Raw genomic sequence first — 16714 nt, 5'->3', positions numbered from 1 at the left:
GGGGCCAGCTGGGCAGACAGCGAAATAAAGGCAATAAGATGACGCTTTCCTCGACTTCCTCATGTCAGTAATCCTCGGCTGCTAGACCTTCACAATTTCCCAGGGTCGGTGGGAAGCTACACCGAGGCCTAGCCAGGCCTGGTGTTTCCTGGAGTTCAGCCCCATTGCTTTGAGCATCTAACAGAGTTTTCAGAAGTGGCACATTAACAAGCAAGCCATCCCCCAGTTCCTTGCTTCTGATCCTGGGACAGGCTCCAGAGGGTTCACAGTCCCCAGCGTCCCAGTGTGGCTCCTCTTCACTGAGCACTGAGTGTGCCCAGTCTTGGAGGCAAAGCCTAATTTACATCCACATCTTATCTCAACTCAATAACCCAGCCAGGAGAAGAGGGAGATGTTTAATAACTCGACCACAGTCCCCAGCTGGGACTAGAGGCAGAGGCTGGAAACCCATGTCTGTAGACAGGCTGCACACTGGAAAGGCTTGGGAGGTACACAGCCATAACCCTGTGGAGGTCAAAAGGAGTCTCTGGAGTCAAAGGAAAGCTTAAATGAAAATGAGTCAGGGACATGGCCCTGGGTGATGGAATGGCTCGAGGAAGTAGTTTATGTGCCCTGGTGATTTAACCGAGGTGGTGGGAGGAGAGTCCAGGGAGGGAATCCTCAAATGCAGGACCCTTTGGACTGAAACAGAAGTGGGCAGGGCATAAAAGATGCGATCCTCCCAGGGTAACCATAGGTACTGCCTAGAACAGGTTTCTGAAGTATCTGTGAATCCTAACTTAGAGTGCCCTTCACTGGGAGGGGCCAGGTCAGCCAGAAGCACGGGCATGAGGGATGGGGGGAGGTGTCAAGTGTGGCCCTCAGTCTGGTGTTTTACAGCCTCCATGTGGAGCTTGGCTTCCTGGAATTTTAAGTGGGGGCAGTGGACTACAGGCCTCAGCTAGCATTTTTAAAGCAGGTTATCTGGGAATTGGAAAGTTGCTGGCTCCTCCTGGGTCCCTTCACCAACCCCTGGCAGACAGGCTGTCAAGTGCTTGCATTCGGTGCCCTGAGTCCTGCAGTAGATGCTCACAGCGTGGGCACACCTGGCAGCCCCTGTGCTTCAGGGAGGGCCCAGCAGAAGCTCCTCAGTCTTCCAAAGCTGTCAGTGAGGCATGGGCTACTGGCTACTGGCAAAGGGACAGGCCCTGGGCTGCATTCTCTTGCTGAGAGCTCTCAGGTCCCAAGCCTGCTTCCTACTTTGCGGGAGGGGGGGGGGCTCTGGATCAGTGAGAGGTGAGTGGTTCCTGTCTCCTGGGTAATTTTTTCATTGTCCCAGCTCCCACAATGCTGACTGGAGATCCACCCAACAGAGGGAGGCCAGGATCTGCAGGGCCTAAGCCCAGGGGTGCATAAATGCTCTGCTGGCTGTGTCCAACCCACTGAACCCCATTTCTTTCTTCACCGGGGTGCAGATGTCTTCCCTGCACTCACAACTGTCTCCTGCCCGCCGCTCAGTGGAATCGCAGCCAGGGTACACGCATGTACTCACACCCGGTCCTTTACCCTCACAATACTTGTCTCTCCCGTTCTCATGCCTACAGCCTGGCCGCCCTAGGCCCCCCTCTTAGCCTGAGTACCTGCAGGGTTTCCCAGGACTCAGAAATAATGAGGGGAGGGGCCTGCAAGGCGCACTGCATTCCTGCCAGCTGATAGAGCCAACTGGTGTTTTGTCCAGAGGGCTGGGATGTATTCAGACCCTAGAACCTCGGAACAAAGTTGCAAGGGAAGCGGGTGGGGGGGGGGGTTGGCAGAGGAAGAGAGAGCGCCCCAGGAGGGGTCTAGCTTCCCTACAGGCAGATAAGGAGTGGGGCTATGGAGTTTTCTGTCTGTCTAGTCTTCGTTAATTACACACTCTGGGGCAGAAGATTAGCTCTCCCCCGTCAATGATTTAAAAGGAAAGCTGGAGGGGGAGGGGCAGGCCCTTTCCAGCTGAGGTGCTGAGTAAGACCTGGGTAGTTTAGTATAGCAGGAAGTGCAGCCCACACAGAGCCCAGGCAGGTGTGGAGCAAAAGGCATCTCTCTCTCTCTCTCTCTCTCTCTCTCTCTCTCTCTCTCTCTCTCTCTCTCTCTCTCTCTCTCTCACACCCACACACACACACACACACACACACAAGTGACCTCAGCAGGTTGATATCAGTACCATCATCTCTAAGAAGTATATGAATCAAATATCCAATAAAATGATATTTTAAGAAAAGTATATGAATCTATCTATCCCGTGATAATGTTACAAATGCTCCATCACATTAATAAATATAATGTCTGTCTCTGGAACGGTAGCAGGTGCTAAGGCATGTTAGCTCCTTTTTATTGTTATTATTATTTATTAATGTGAAACTTGAAGAAAATATAGAAGCTGGCAGAAAAACAGTGGCTAGCACTTGGCTTGTAGCAAGGTCAAACACCACAAGGCACTGGGAGTTATGCCAGCCTCAATCTCTGGATAAAAAGGGGGAAATGCTGGAGAAACAAGGAAAGGCATCTCACCGAGGAAAACAGAGCTGTAGGGTTAGCCCAGCCCTGGCCCCTGAGTGGGCTGCTGGGACCTGGGTTGCTTAAAGTCAGTAAGAGTTGAGCTGATTAAGGGCAAGTTGCTGGGGGAGGACTATTTGCTGGACATCTACCACACTGCTGTACTGGGACGGGCACTAAACACACTGGGATGCAAGAGGAACCAAATGCTTCCAGGAACCGAGAGAGCGGGGCAGGGATGTGATTCCAACACCACAGGAAGGGCTGCACATGATTAGTAGTCAAGAAAGGAAAGTTGAGTTTTGTGGGACCCCATCAGCAAGGCTGGGGGCTCTCATCAATTATGGGATGCCCAGCAGAGGGAGCTGGGGCCCCCAATACCATCAGGGTGCTTTTGTGTGTCCAACCTTCTAGTGACTGACCTTGAGCATTCTCCATCCACACCCTCATTCATTTATTCAGTACACACCTGCCGCAGAGGTGGGGGTGTGGCTTCCTCTGCAAACCAGTGAGGGAGGTAAGAACTGGGGCCACCCACTTCTGTCTGCCTAGAGTGCCAGTCATGAGCATTTGATCCAGCAATTTCAGTCTTCCTTGGGCCTGCCACTTGGCTTTTGTAGCCTTCCGCTCTACTTCGAGGCTACAAGGAGCATTTGCCTATGATTTTCTGAGTACATATTTCTATTCTCCCCGTGGAAGAGCTCACAGGAGGGCCCACGGTTCAAGAGGCAGTAACTGGCAGAGCCCAAATCAGATTGTCCACAAGTCTGTGTTCTGTGTGCTATGCCAGGATAACTTGAAAGGGAGCCCAAGGAATCTAGAAATGCTGCACCTGATGGCTCAGTGGTGTCTGCCTCCTGGAGTGGGCTCCAGGCAGCCAAGGGTTGCCACGGTGTTTGTCTTTTGGATAGTGCAAAGGAGGAGCTGAGCAGCCAGGTGCAGAGGGTACTTGCCAGGAGCGCAGGCCAGGAGTGGAGTAGGTATTAGCCTGAGGCACATGCGGAATGCGAAGGCGGGTGCCCTCCCTCTTCTCCTCCGTGCCCTTTTCTCTCGTTTCTCATTAGTCATCCCCAGCTCATGGAGAAGGAATGAAAACAGGCTCAGGTTCTGGATAGAGGTGTGCTGTGACATCAGTCATGGCAAGACCCAGCCTACCTGGGGACAGGGATGGAAGGCTGGTAGAAGGCAGCTCTTTCCCCAAACCCTTTCTTTGCTATGGAAATGGAACTTGGGGTAGGTGGGAAACAGAGTAAGCCCTAGGAGACCGTCAAAGGACATTTGTGCATGTGTGGAAACCGGAGCTGGCTTTCCCCAGACCCGGTAGCCTCTCCACACACAATCACCCTGCTACTTTTCCCGCCTTAGCTCCAGGCCAGGCCACACTTCTCCACACAGACCTTCCTCTTACTTTGAGGGCACAGCCATTGCTGATGTCTTCCCATCTTTACCATTTAGTTATATTGGGGCTTGTGAGACCTGATAGACCAGCTTGGTTTTGGCTTCAGCCTTCACACCTGAATGCCGGCTGTTCATCTCCAGTGGCCTCCTGCCTTCCCAGGATACTGTGCGCCATGTGAATCCCACCAGCCTTTAGCCAGCTTCTTCCAGAACTGCCACTCCAAAAACCGAGGTTCCTACTTTCTCCTCCTGTCTTATTTCAAATATCTCTGCTCCCTGAACCCTCCCGCACCAATGGGGGTCCCTTCTGGGCCACACTTACATCCTTGTTAATCACAGATTAGGCAAATAAACAGTCCCATTCCAGTCTCTCTGGCTACCCTTTTCTTGTTTCGCTGATTTCCAGGAACACTCTTGAGCAGCACCCCTTTAGTTACTGAAATAACACGTGCTCTGACCTCACTGAGGTCTCCTGCCATTCCCTGAGCTTTGGGCAGTGCTGGTAAGTGAGATGTGTGTTGCCTTCTGTTGTATGACAAAACTTTTCCTGGGGAGACAAAATATTCACCTCCTTAGCCCAGAGAGGGAACCCATGACAAACTAAAATATGGCTATACCAAAGTCCAACTTGGTGATCCAGTGAGTTTTATTGGTATTATTTGCAATAATATGGGTGAAAGATTACTTACAGGAGAAGAAATGACTCAAAGGCAGCTGTATCACCAAAGCCCACCCCAGCATGGGTGACAGTTCACAAGGCTGGGAACCTGGAACACACTGTACAGCCTGCAGGCCACTTAACAGGTGGAAGGGTGTTCTTCCAAATGACTCTGATCTAAACCTCTTCCAGGCAGCTCAGCTGCTTTCTCCTTCTTCCAGGCATCTGGCCTGGTCTCACTCTTTTTGGCAACTCAGTTCATCTGAGAGTCTTCTTGACAGATGGGCTTTCTTTACTCTGCAGGGAAGAACCTAGTGAGTCTGCTCAGTTTCAGGGATTTCTTGAAGCTGTTGTTGTTTACCTCCCTGCTTAAGGAGCTGTACTACAGGGTGCAATGTTTTACTCTCTAAGAAAACTGTTACACAATGTTCCATCCCTTCCTCTGGCTTTTACATCCTTTCTACCCCCTCTTCCATGACAATCCCTGAGCACTAGAGGAAGTGACTATAGATGCCTGCCTATGGCTAAGAAATAGGTCACAATGACACACTGTCACTTGTTAGCTTCTCCAGTGGTTATAAGTTAAAGCTGGTAACAACAGTGGTCTATGACGGTAAACACAGGTTTAGAAGGTGCTTGACAGGCACATCCCATCCATGCAGCACAACCACAGAATTTGCTTCCCCATTGGGACTCATGACCAGAACTCTCTTGTGGAGCAGACCTTGAATCCTATCAAAAGGTTGTTGGTTTTTCCCATGACAGCTGAACTACTATTGCACAATCAGGCACGTCTTGCTAGGCATGTAAGTATTTAGCACACAGGGTCCTTAGCCAAGAGGAATGTTGGTGACAGTTCGCCACCAGCAGCCTGCATGGCTACCTCTGGCATTATGAAACCCAGCTAGCAATCTACGAGTTTCCAGTTCAGTTCCAGCTTAATTTCTCCATGTCCTATAGTAAATCATGCAAATGTGGTGTCTTCAACAACAGGGTCTTTCCATCTAGCTTTGGCATACAACCAAAGAGTAGCAATGTCCTTTATGGTTTGTGGGGCCTGGAGGTTTCCCTAGCCAACAACTCACAGGAAGGTTTTCTTTTCCTTTCTTCTTTCTTTCTTTTCTTCTTTTTCTTTCTTTTCTTCTTTCTTTCTTTCTTTCTTTCTTTCTTTCTTTCTTTCTTTCTTTCTCCCCATCCACCCCCAAGACTGGATTCCTCTGTGTAACCTTGGCAGTCCTGGGACTTTCTCTGTAGACCAGGCAATCCTTGAACTCATGGAGATTCACCTGCCTCCTCCTCCTGAGTGCTGGGATTGAAGGTGTGCACTGCCACTGCCTGGCTATAGGGAAGTTTTCACTCAATAACCTTAGGGCCTCTAAAAATGTCCTTCTAGATCTTTCTTTCTTTCTTTCTTTCTTTCTTTCTTTCTTTCTTTCTTTCTTTCTTTCTTTCTTTCAATTAACCTAGATCCAGTATTAGTGAAAGGCAGGTACCTGGATGTCTCTCTCATGGCTTTCAAAATCTATAAACACTCAGAGATTAGCATTATGCCGTCCATATAACAAAATGTTTTCAGAGGATGGACAGGACAAGGCAGCATTCCAAACCACCGTCCCATAACCAATAGTGGGTTTCAAAGATAACCCTGGCGAAGCACCCACTCTGAAAGCCAGTTGTGAACTGTTCTCAGCAAGTGTCGGGTTATACCAGAGACTTGCAACTAAGAAGATGCTAAAATCACCCATAAGCAAGGCCTACATCATACAGAGGCTCCATCCCTTTGTATCAGTTGCTTCCTCCACAGGTCAGTGTTGGGTCCATGGATGGGAGGTGCCATCTTAGCTCCCTGCAATCGTCAGTCATTGTTTCCAAATCCCGGGAATCTTCTACGGAGCCTCCCTACATTTCTGCACACCGGAGAAACTCGGTGGGCCTAAGTCAGTCTGCCCAGACCTACTCAGGGCCAAGAGGGACTGAGGCGTGCTCTCCCCGCTGCATCTGCTGCCTTCTTTGGTCAGAGCTGCCCTGGGTTGGCATTGTGGGTGTGCCTGTCGCCTACCCATTCATCATACTTGTCTGTTGGGGGAGTTCCTGGCTAGTCAAACCAACTCCACCCCTACTGTAACCTTTTGCTGGAGGTAAGTGTATTCCTAGTCTTGGGAGATAGTTACCCAGCCCTGGGACAGGCTTGACTGTCTTCACTTGTATTATTCTATCATGGTGTCTTCTGCAATCGGCTCCTCGGCCTTTAAAGCCATCCTAAGCTCCTTAGCACTCAGTTCAGCGTCTACCAGTTTTTCCTTAGGAGCACCAGCTCCACGCATCGTCTTATCTTCATGTAACCCAGAAAGATCTGTTCCTCAGCTCTACCTTCTTGCTCTCCTCTAGGATGCGCTCTCTTCGCCAGCTCTCTTAGCACGCTGCTCTAAGCGCTGAGATCTGCCAAGGCCTTTCCTACTTTAATGAAGAGCTTTCCCCACCAATGGACTCAGCAAAGCCACTAAAGCCCCATGGAGCTTCAAGGACCCTACTGGAGCAGCCTTCTCATCTCTGTGAGCACAGTTCTACCTGGCCCAGTAAACCTGGGTTCAAGCACAGCTCCTCTTATTCCTAGTTCCCTAACTAACTTTTTAAAAAAAGTCTTCCTTAATTCCAGCCGTTCAAGCACTGATCGAAGTAGTTTCTTGCCTTGGACCACAGTTAGCACTCTCACCAGCACACTGGATTATGGATTCCCCTCTTTTTCTACTGAAAGTTGCACTTGAGAAGTATCTCTTATTCCTTTGGAACTCTCCCTCCCTCCCTCCCTCCCTCCATTCCTCTTGTTTATCTAATTTACTTGCCAGATCAGAGACTAACACAGAGGGTACTAACACACTTTTTCTTGCTATAATTGCTCCTCGATACAACAAGCTCCTCCTTGACCACAGATGCAGTCCCTCCCTTCTTCCTTTGTTTTTGTTTTTTTTTTTTTTTTTCTTTTTTGAGACAGGGTTCATGACTGTCCTAGAACTCACTCCATACACCAGGCTGGCCTCAAACTCAGAAATTCACCTGCCTCTGCTTCGGGAGCCCCGAGATTAAAAGATGTGCACCACCACCACCTGGCTTTCAGATGCATTTCCAACAACACACAACAGTGGCCAGGCAACCTCTGCTGCTGTTTGCTGACTGCTGTTTGCTCTGCCCCAATGCACCAAACTTAAAGTCTGCAAGATTTTCTCCAACCCTTTAACAGTTGTCACGGCATCTCTGTATTCACGTGATGGACCTCTTTCATCAAGCAGGCATGCCACCCCAAACCACACAGTTAAAGACTGACATTCCGGGGCTCCTCCAACAGACATTCCTAATCCTGATGGCTCAACCTTGGTTACGTGTCTCACTAGCCACCTCAAGAACCATGTAAGTGCTGTCCTAGCACAAAGGCACATGAGCATGCACCACACAGGACAGAACATCTCTATCCGGATTTCCTCACTGATCTGACCTCAGCAGGCTTCTCAGTCCTGGTTGCCTGTCACGCTGCCGATGGCCAGAAACATACACACTCTCCGCCTTCATCTCTTTTTGGTTCTTTCTGTCCCTGTCCAGGCACCAGTTAGGTTGTGTAACAGAAAGGAGAAGAAACATACTCTCCTCATCCCGGATAGAGAATTCATGACAGACCACGCACGGATACCACCGAAGTCCAACTTGGTGAACCATGAGTTTTATTGGAGTTACAAGAATATAGGTGAAGGGTTACTTACAGGAGCAGAAATTACTTAAATGGCTCAAATACACCACCAAGGGCCACCCCAGCTGCTGTGCTGCCTGCAGACCGTGCAGGGTGCAGGTTGGAGAGTGGTGTTAAATCTTTGCTTAAGGACCCCCCCTCCGTGGGGGTGGAATGTTTTCGGCTGGCTCAGAGGTGACTGACATAACACCTTCAGGGGGCCCTTAGTCTGGTAGTGTGAGCATCACTGATGTAACTTGACAAGAGTGATGGCATGGAACTGGGGTTGTGAGGAGTGGAGGAGGAGCAGGAGTGGGATGCACTGGAGGACACAGATGCCGACAGAAAAGCACTGATGGAAGCCCAAGTAAAGGCCAACTGGTCCAAGCTAGAGGTTGGAGGAAGAGGAGGTACTACAGAGGTGACTGATGTGAATGGTGTTACAACGTAAGGTAGCAATATGCTTAGTGATGGAAGGGGTGTGGGACAGTAGAGAGAATAGATGTCTAAGTCAGAATTATCCTGGGGCCAGCAAGTGCGTCTACTCCAGAGTCACTTATAGATACAGAACGTGTAGGGAAAGGAATGGTATGTGAGAAAGTAAATTAGCTCAGCCTGAGGCTTCTAGGAGAGACGGCCATTAAGTACATGTGGACACAGAGCTCGGGAATGGAAGCTGAGCTGGAATCAGCAGCCACAGCATGGGGGCAGGGAAGGAAAATAGGTGGGCAAAGTTGCCCAAGAGAAAGAGGACAGAAGAGGGGAGGGAGCAAGGGAGGGGAAAGAGGAAAGACATGGATGACGTGGCCATGGTGCTTCCTGACTATTCCTACAGCTTTTCCTGCTGCTGCTGCTTGTGTTATAGTTAGAATTCTGGATGTTTGCATTTAAAGATTCATTTACTCTTCAGAATAGTGTTGGGAGGCAGGGAGTTAGGCACTCTTACTATCGCTGCTTCACAGATAGGAAAGCTCAGCTAATCACAGTTCAATAACTTGTCTGAAGGTCATAAAGTCAATGAGAGGCAAGAGCCAAGATTTGATCCTGAGTTGATCTTTTCACCCCCATAACATTCTGCCTTCAAGTAAGATCTTAGAGTGAGAACTATGACTACATCTGTGCTGAGACCTGTGCCAAGAATGTCATTGGTTCTTGAACTTAATACAGATAATTTAGGAGATCAATACGTTGATGGATTAAGAGGTATGGTATCTGGATGGATAAGTGGTTATGGTGTGCATATATTATATCTAAAGGCAAATAGATAAATGGATAGGTGAGTGGATGGTTAAGTTAGAAAATAAGTGGATGGGGGATGGGACCAGGGCGGGAAAAAGAGATAACATCTCAAATGTAAATGCAGAGTATCTAATAAAAATAAAAAAATAAAAATAATGTATAACCCATACCATAACAATAGCAATAATAAAAAAAGAAAGAAAATAAGTGGAAATGGACAAAGGAATGGACAAATGGAAGAGTAAACAGATGGATGAAGAATGGTTGTGTGATGGGTGACGGGTCCGTAAACAGTGGGTGGATAGATGAACGCTAGGAAGAACAGATGTAGCAGATGGTATACGGATGAGCAAACCCACAGGCAGGCAGATGAATGCAGGTGTAGACGATCTTGTGTAGCTGTTTCCTCTAACTTGAAGCACTTTCCTCTGGAAGGAAAAAGGATGTTCGTAAGACTCAGGAAGTAAATAAAACCTATAAAGCTCAGTTGGCTGCTGAAAGAGTTGAAAGGCCTTCCCTTAGGCTATCTAAACAGTACGGGTTGCTACGGAGAGCTGCCTTACCATCTCTGGTAGGGCTGCTTACAAGTTGCACAGCTTTCCAAGAATGCAACTTTCAAGGGTTGTCACTTGGAGCCAGACATGGTGGCACATTCCTTTAATCGCATAACAGAAGCAGAAGCAGGGCAGGTCTCTGGGAACTCTGGACCTGCGGCTCTCCAAAGGTACGTTTCAGGTCAGATAGAGCTACACAGGAGACCCTGTTTATAAAGAAGTTTTCACCAGGTACTGGAGGAATGGAGAGATGGTTTGCCTTTAAGGACACGTACTGTTATCATAACATCCACATTAGTAGGCTCACAACTTCCCATAACTCCAGCTCATGAGTCTGACACCCTCTTCTGACCTCTGTGGGCAACCTCACTCATGCAGGGGCACAAGTACATGCACATGCATGTGCACATACATACAATTAAAAATAAGAGTCTTGACTGTTTGCCTATGCAGGAATGGGCTTATCAATGATGCAGCTACCCCTGAGTGCTCCTATGAGTAACCATAATAAAGTCGCCAGCTCCCACCAAGCCAGACTGGAGTGAAACCATTTCATCGGAGCACTATCTGGAGTGAATGAATAGACATTTGTTCACAGCTCTCCAGCTTATACAGTAATGGGTAGAGAATAGACCGGTGAGTGACTGGATAGAAGTGGGGATGGAGGAATAGGAAGGTGGATGTTTAAGCATGAATGGGATTGTAGATATACAGATGAACAGAAGTTGGGTGGATGAGTTAGTGGATGGAAGGATGGATGGAGAGTAGAAGACAGGTGGCTGGATGGCTGAATGGATGGGTAAGTGAATGAATAAACAGGCTTTGATAGTGGGATCATTGGGTGAACCCGTATACTTAGAGATGAATAAGAAAAACCACAAATTATCATCCCTCTTCTTTCTGAATTCTTCTTCCCCCACGGCTCCCAGAAATCAGGGCAGCCAAGCTTGATCTTTACCTCTCCCCTGACAGACATTCTAGGCTGTTCCCCAGCATCCTTAAGCCTTTCTTGCTCTTCCATCTTGATGCTTAGGGGAGGTACTTAGGAACAACCAGCCCAGCATGAAGGCAAGTGGTGGTTTTGGAGAGATCTTTCCTCTGTTCCCCGTTGTCTCTTGATTGTCTTTACTCTAGATCCCCAAGACCCAGAGAGACGTTAGGGCTGAAGCTGGTACTCAAGTGGAAGTCTTACTGGCAGGCCAGGAAGTGCTACCAGCACAGTGACTGGGGAAGAAGGATATCCCAGTGGGCTGGCAGGAAAGCCAAACCATTCTCTTAGGTAGGTTGGGAAGTAGCACCAAGGCAGAGTTAGAGACCTGAAGTAGAGGCGCTGCCTAGCCCCACCCTGCAGCTAGAGAGACCTAGCTTCTCCCAACAAGAGCAATCTTGGGGGATTCCTTTTAGCCTTCCTTACTCTCTTTACCCCCACAGCAGCCAGTCACTTCATCTGCCATTGAGAATGACAAGAAGATGCAGAGAAACCCCAAAGGCTTCCAAGAAAGATTAGGCATGTAGATTTCCGGTGTGGGGGGCGATAGTCCTAGGAACCCATGCTCTGGGTCTGTTTAGAGAGAAGTGAGGGGCTGAAAGATACAGGGCTTAGGGCTCCTGCGACCACTGGGCACAGGCACAGCATTGCGGGGGCCCAGCGTGAGAAACACATTCTGTCTCCAGCCCTGCAGGCTTAGGTCCCTGGAGCTTGTCCAAGGCTTGAGCAGGATTGCAGATTGGCAGGAGTAAGCCTTGGAACCCCTCCCCCCCCCACCCAATCCTGACTACTCCTACCTCCCACACCTGGTGCCAAAAGGCAGGGCACCCAACTCCCAGAGCAAAGAAGGGCTGCTTGTAGTGGAGGATGAATCATGGAGAACCCTTCAGCTGGACCTCACTTAGGCATAGCTGGCTAACGGGCATCTTCCTTCTGCTGGCTTTCACCATTCTTGTCTATTTTCCCTCCACCATATTGGCCTGTTTCACATGGGAAAGTGGCCTGGAACTTGTCACAGACATCCGCAACGTAAATAGCTAAACTCAATCTAGAAATATATCATGATCATTTTATTTTATTTTTCTCAGAAGATAGTTTTTCTTCTGTCCTTAAGAATTCAGTGGAGAGACAGCTCAGTGGTTAAGAAGAGCACTGGCCACTCTTCCAGAAGACCTGGGTTCAATTCCCAGCAACCACATGGCAGCTCACAGCTGTCTGTAGGGATCTGACACCCTAACACAAATATTCATGCAGGCAAAATACCACATAAAATAAAATGAAAAGAAAAAAAAATCTAGCATTTTGGTCTGATGGTAGAGGCAGAAGAATGCAGATCCCTGAATTTAACCTGCCTGTAGGGCATGAGACAGAATCATCGGACCTAAATCCCGTGTGGTGTTGGGTCCTGTTGGGTTTCACAGTACAGATCACTATGGGCTTCACAGTGCAGATTCCTGACCACCTTGCTGTGGGTGGCAACGCTCACTGTGCAGTAACAGCTCCACGCAGAGCTTAAGAAACAAGTAACAGAGAAGACACTTGCTTGAGAAATATCCCTGACAGCTATAACCTCGGCTATGGTTCAAGTAACAAATTTTCTGATGGCTTTGTCCTTGGGTGTGCATTAGGTAATCTGTACGCTAAACAAGCTGCACATGACTGCAACCCCTTTTGGCATAGTTTATTTTGGTTTTTGTTTTGTTTTGTTTTCATTTTACATTTTGGAAACTGTCTTAGACACTGTTCTATTGCTGTGAAGAGACACCATGACTACAACAACTCTTATAAAAAGAAAGCATTTAATTGGTGGCTGGGTACAGTTTCAGAGGGTCCATCCATCATCAAGGCAAGAGCATGACTGTAAGCATGGCATTGGAACAGTAGCTGAGAGCTCTACTTCCCAATCTACAAGCAGGGAGAGACTCGGCCTGGCAAAGGCTTTTGAAACTTCAAATCCCACCCCCAGTGACATACTTCCTCCAACAAGGCCACGCCTCCTAATTTTTCTAATCCTTTTCAAATAGTTCCACTCCAGGTGACTAAACATTCAACTATATGAGCCTATGGGGACCATTCTCATTCGAACTACCACAGAATCTAAGACCCCAAAGAGGTACTTTCAAACCTTAACATAGGACCTAGGCAATGGTGGCACACACTTTTAATCCCAGCACTAATGAGGCAGAGACAAGTGAATCTCTGATTTGGAGGCCAGCCTGGTCTACAGAGTGAGTTTCAGGATAGCCAGGGCTACACAGAGAAACCATGTCTTGAAAACCAAACCCAAGCAAACAAAAAACTTCAGAGACACTTCATGTTAAGATATACAAACTGGTCTGGAATCTGGAATCCTCCTGCCTCAACTTCTGAAGTAGGTAGGAATTCCGGGCATGTGCCAGCATGCTCAACTTCATATGAGACCTCTGTTTGTATGTGCAAATACTTACCCATGAAGGCATGTGTGGAAGCCAGAAGTTGATATCAGGATGGCCTTCCCCTTATTTTCTGCAATAGTTGTTCACTACACTAAAGTTTGCTGCTTGGGTTAGACTGGCTGGCTCATGAGCCCCAGGGTTGGCCAGTATCTGACATCCAGTTGGGGTGACAGATGCATAGTGCCGTGTCAAAACATGCATGCTTATCTAAACTGTGGACCTTGGGATTCTGCAGCAAGTACTTTACTCACTGAACTGACTCCAGTCCCCATGAACTAGATGTTATGTATATTTATTCCCATAGCAACTTCACAAGGGTGATCTTACTGCTTTATTCTTGTAAATCAGGACCATGAGATTCAAGGCAGTAACTTTTCCAATGTTAAAGCCTGGTGGTGCACGTCTTTAACCCCAGAACACGAGAGGCAGAGACAGGCGGATCTCTATGAGTTCGAGGCCAACCTGGTCTATTGAGTGAGTTTCAGAACAGTCAGAGCCACACAGAGAAACCCTGTCTTGAAAAACAAGCACACAAAAATATTTAGAGCCAGAATTTGAACTCATGCTTCTGATCCTGGTTAGAGTAAGTAACTTAGGCTCTGAAGGTCTGAAGGACAAGGTTAAAGACTGTCTCAGCATGGGAGTACTAGGGTACCTCTAATACACAACACCAGGGTTCCTCCACCCATACATCTGCACCAGGAGTGAAGCTGGAACAGTACCAGCAGTGCCAGCCCTGGCCTGGCCCCTCCCCCTGCCCCCCCTTACCCCTCCCCCACCAGAGCTCAGGAAATGACACACCTGAGCCATGATGTAGGTCTTTGCATCAGACATCTTCTCCTAGGGGAGGGGTTTGAGGATGGTTGCTCTAAGCTGTCGGAGGGGGAGGGGGGTATGTGGGGGGGGGGGAACAGCAGACTTCCAGATTGCTCTCCGAAAGCTTACCCCACAGTGCAGTGTGGGTAGTACACCGGTCTATGGAGCATAGGGTCTGAGCTCTGGGCCTACTATGTGCTCTGAGACAATCTGCTAAATATCTCTGGGCTTCCTACTTGCCTATAAACCAGAAATTGTTTCCCTGCCTGTCTTATGGATGAAAGGCATGAGGAAAGATATCTCTTACCCCTGGGGTCTGACACTGGGTCAGGACACAGTCTCTGGAAAGGAGTGGGAACGTGTACTCGGCATGGTGTATCTGTGAGAAGAGTCAGGAAGCGTGAAACAGCACCCTGGAGGCTGTCTGTAATTTATTTTCACAAGTGTAGCTGTTCCTGAGGACAGCTCTCTCTCTGGATGCTCCTGTATCTGAAATCCAGCCGTTTCAGCTCCTAGGGACAGGGAGTATGCCAAGCCAGGGCAGGGTGGTGGTAGACAGGGACGGCCAGTGGCCTCTAATGTGGACACAGCTGTGCAAGGCTCTAGGTTCACCTGCTCCTGGTCCAGGTGGATAACTGAGGCTGGGGGTGGGGGGTGGTTGGCCGTCTGAGCTCCAGCTCCCGCATGCTCACTGGGGAAGACCCAGAGATGACAGTGACCAGCCATTAGGGCCTGTGTTTGGGACCTCCAAGGAAGAGCATCGTGGAGGTCCAAAGTGAATTGTCACTCCAAGGAGATTTGCTCTCGGTTACCCCCTCTCCTGCACCAGCCTTGGCTTGGCAGGAAGGAGGCTGGGGGAGGGGTGGGCAGAACTTTGCAGAGGGGGAGGCAGGAATTCTGTTGGAAATCATTCAAATGAGGCTATGAAACCAAAACCCTGTCTCAGAACAAATTGGCCAGATTTGGCCTGGAGCCGGGGTGCAAACGCAGTGGAGGAGGCTGGGCCCCGGCTGAGGCCAGGAGGGGTTGAACAGAAATAACCCCAGTGTGTGGCCCCGGGAGCTTATGCTTTAACTAAGATAAGTAAAAGGGACAGTCATCACTGTTTCTCTGCCTGAGAGCTGGCAGGGCAGAGAAGGGGGACACAGGGTACCCCCAGCCACCTCTCTGGCCTGGCCTGGCCTGGAAGGAGGGTCTAGTCAACCACTAATGCCCTCTACAACTACTGCCACATCTCTCTCCTTGCCTCTGTTCCTGCATTCTGCTCCCAGAAGTTCCCCCTTCTTACCAAGGATTCAAGTCTTTAAGTTCACCTTTGAGGCCCAGACTGGATACTCCCGGCCAGGAGTGAATCTGACCAGGGGCTATGTGGGGAAAAGCCCCCAACTGCAGCCTTAGAGATGCCAAAAGGGGGATGATTCTCATTCCTGTGCCCCAAGAAAGGCTTTGGTGCCACTCACCAAGGCACAGTTGCCAGAGCCTGGCACTCCAGTCTGTACAATACCTAGAGACAAGCAGAGAACAGAACATGGGGGAGGGATGGCAATAAGTCGTCACTAGGGCCAGGCAAGAGCAGGTGTGAAGGGAAACCAAAGCTCCAGACTTCATGGAAGGACCTTCTGTGTGAGGAAGGGCACCTTGGAGAGATTCCTCAGGTTCATGCTGCCTAGAGAGGGGTGAGAGAGGTGTCTAGGAACAGACCAGGGGACCGGTGACAGGATCCAGGACAGTACGCTGGTTCTTCCTCTGAATTAGCTTCCTGCCCAGCTGCACACTGTCTGAGACACTTCTGAAGAAAAAGAGCTTTCTTTGCCATGCCAGTCTTAGATCAAGGGCCAAGACACAACCTCAGAACCAGGCGGACCAGGACTCTTACCCAAGCCACCGTGTGTTGCTTACATAATGTTCCTGTCCTGCTGTCACCCTGGGGGTCGCTGGCATCCTGCTCTGCAAACACTACCCCTCATTCAAGGTGTTGCTTGTGTTCCATGACAAACCCTCCCGGTTGTGACTCAGCCTGTGACCCCTCCTCACTCTTTTCTAACCATCAACGGCCTCTCCCCACTGCCTCCACAGCAGGAGTTGGATGCGCCTACCTCAGCAGCGGCTCCCCCAGCCCTCTCTCCTGTGAAACTCAATGGCTTCCCCCTCAGACTATAGGTCTCCATCTTATTCATTTCTGCACTACCTCAGAGAGTTCCCAGGGTTCTCTCTGCTCTCTCCAAGTCCTCTGTGTAGTTCCCAACCAGGCTCCTAACAGGAACTTCTCAAGGAATGAGAGGGACCCTCTTGACTCCTGATGGGTGGAATCTTATTTCTGGCCCTTCCTCTGGGATCAGGCTGGGCTTGGACCTCTCCTCTCAACCCCTTCCTTTTAACTGAGGAGGGCCACAG

This window comes from Micromys minutus, assembly GCF_963924665.1.
Source record: "Micromys minutus genome assembly, chromosome: 7".
Classification (NCBI taxonomy): domain Eukaryota; kingdom Metazoa; phylum Chordata; class Mammalia; order Rodentia; family Muridae; genus Micromys; species Micromys minutus.
This window is presented reverse-complemented; position numbering follows the sequence as displayed.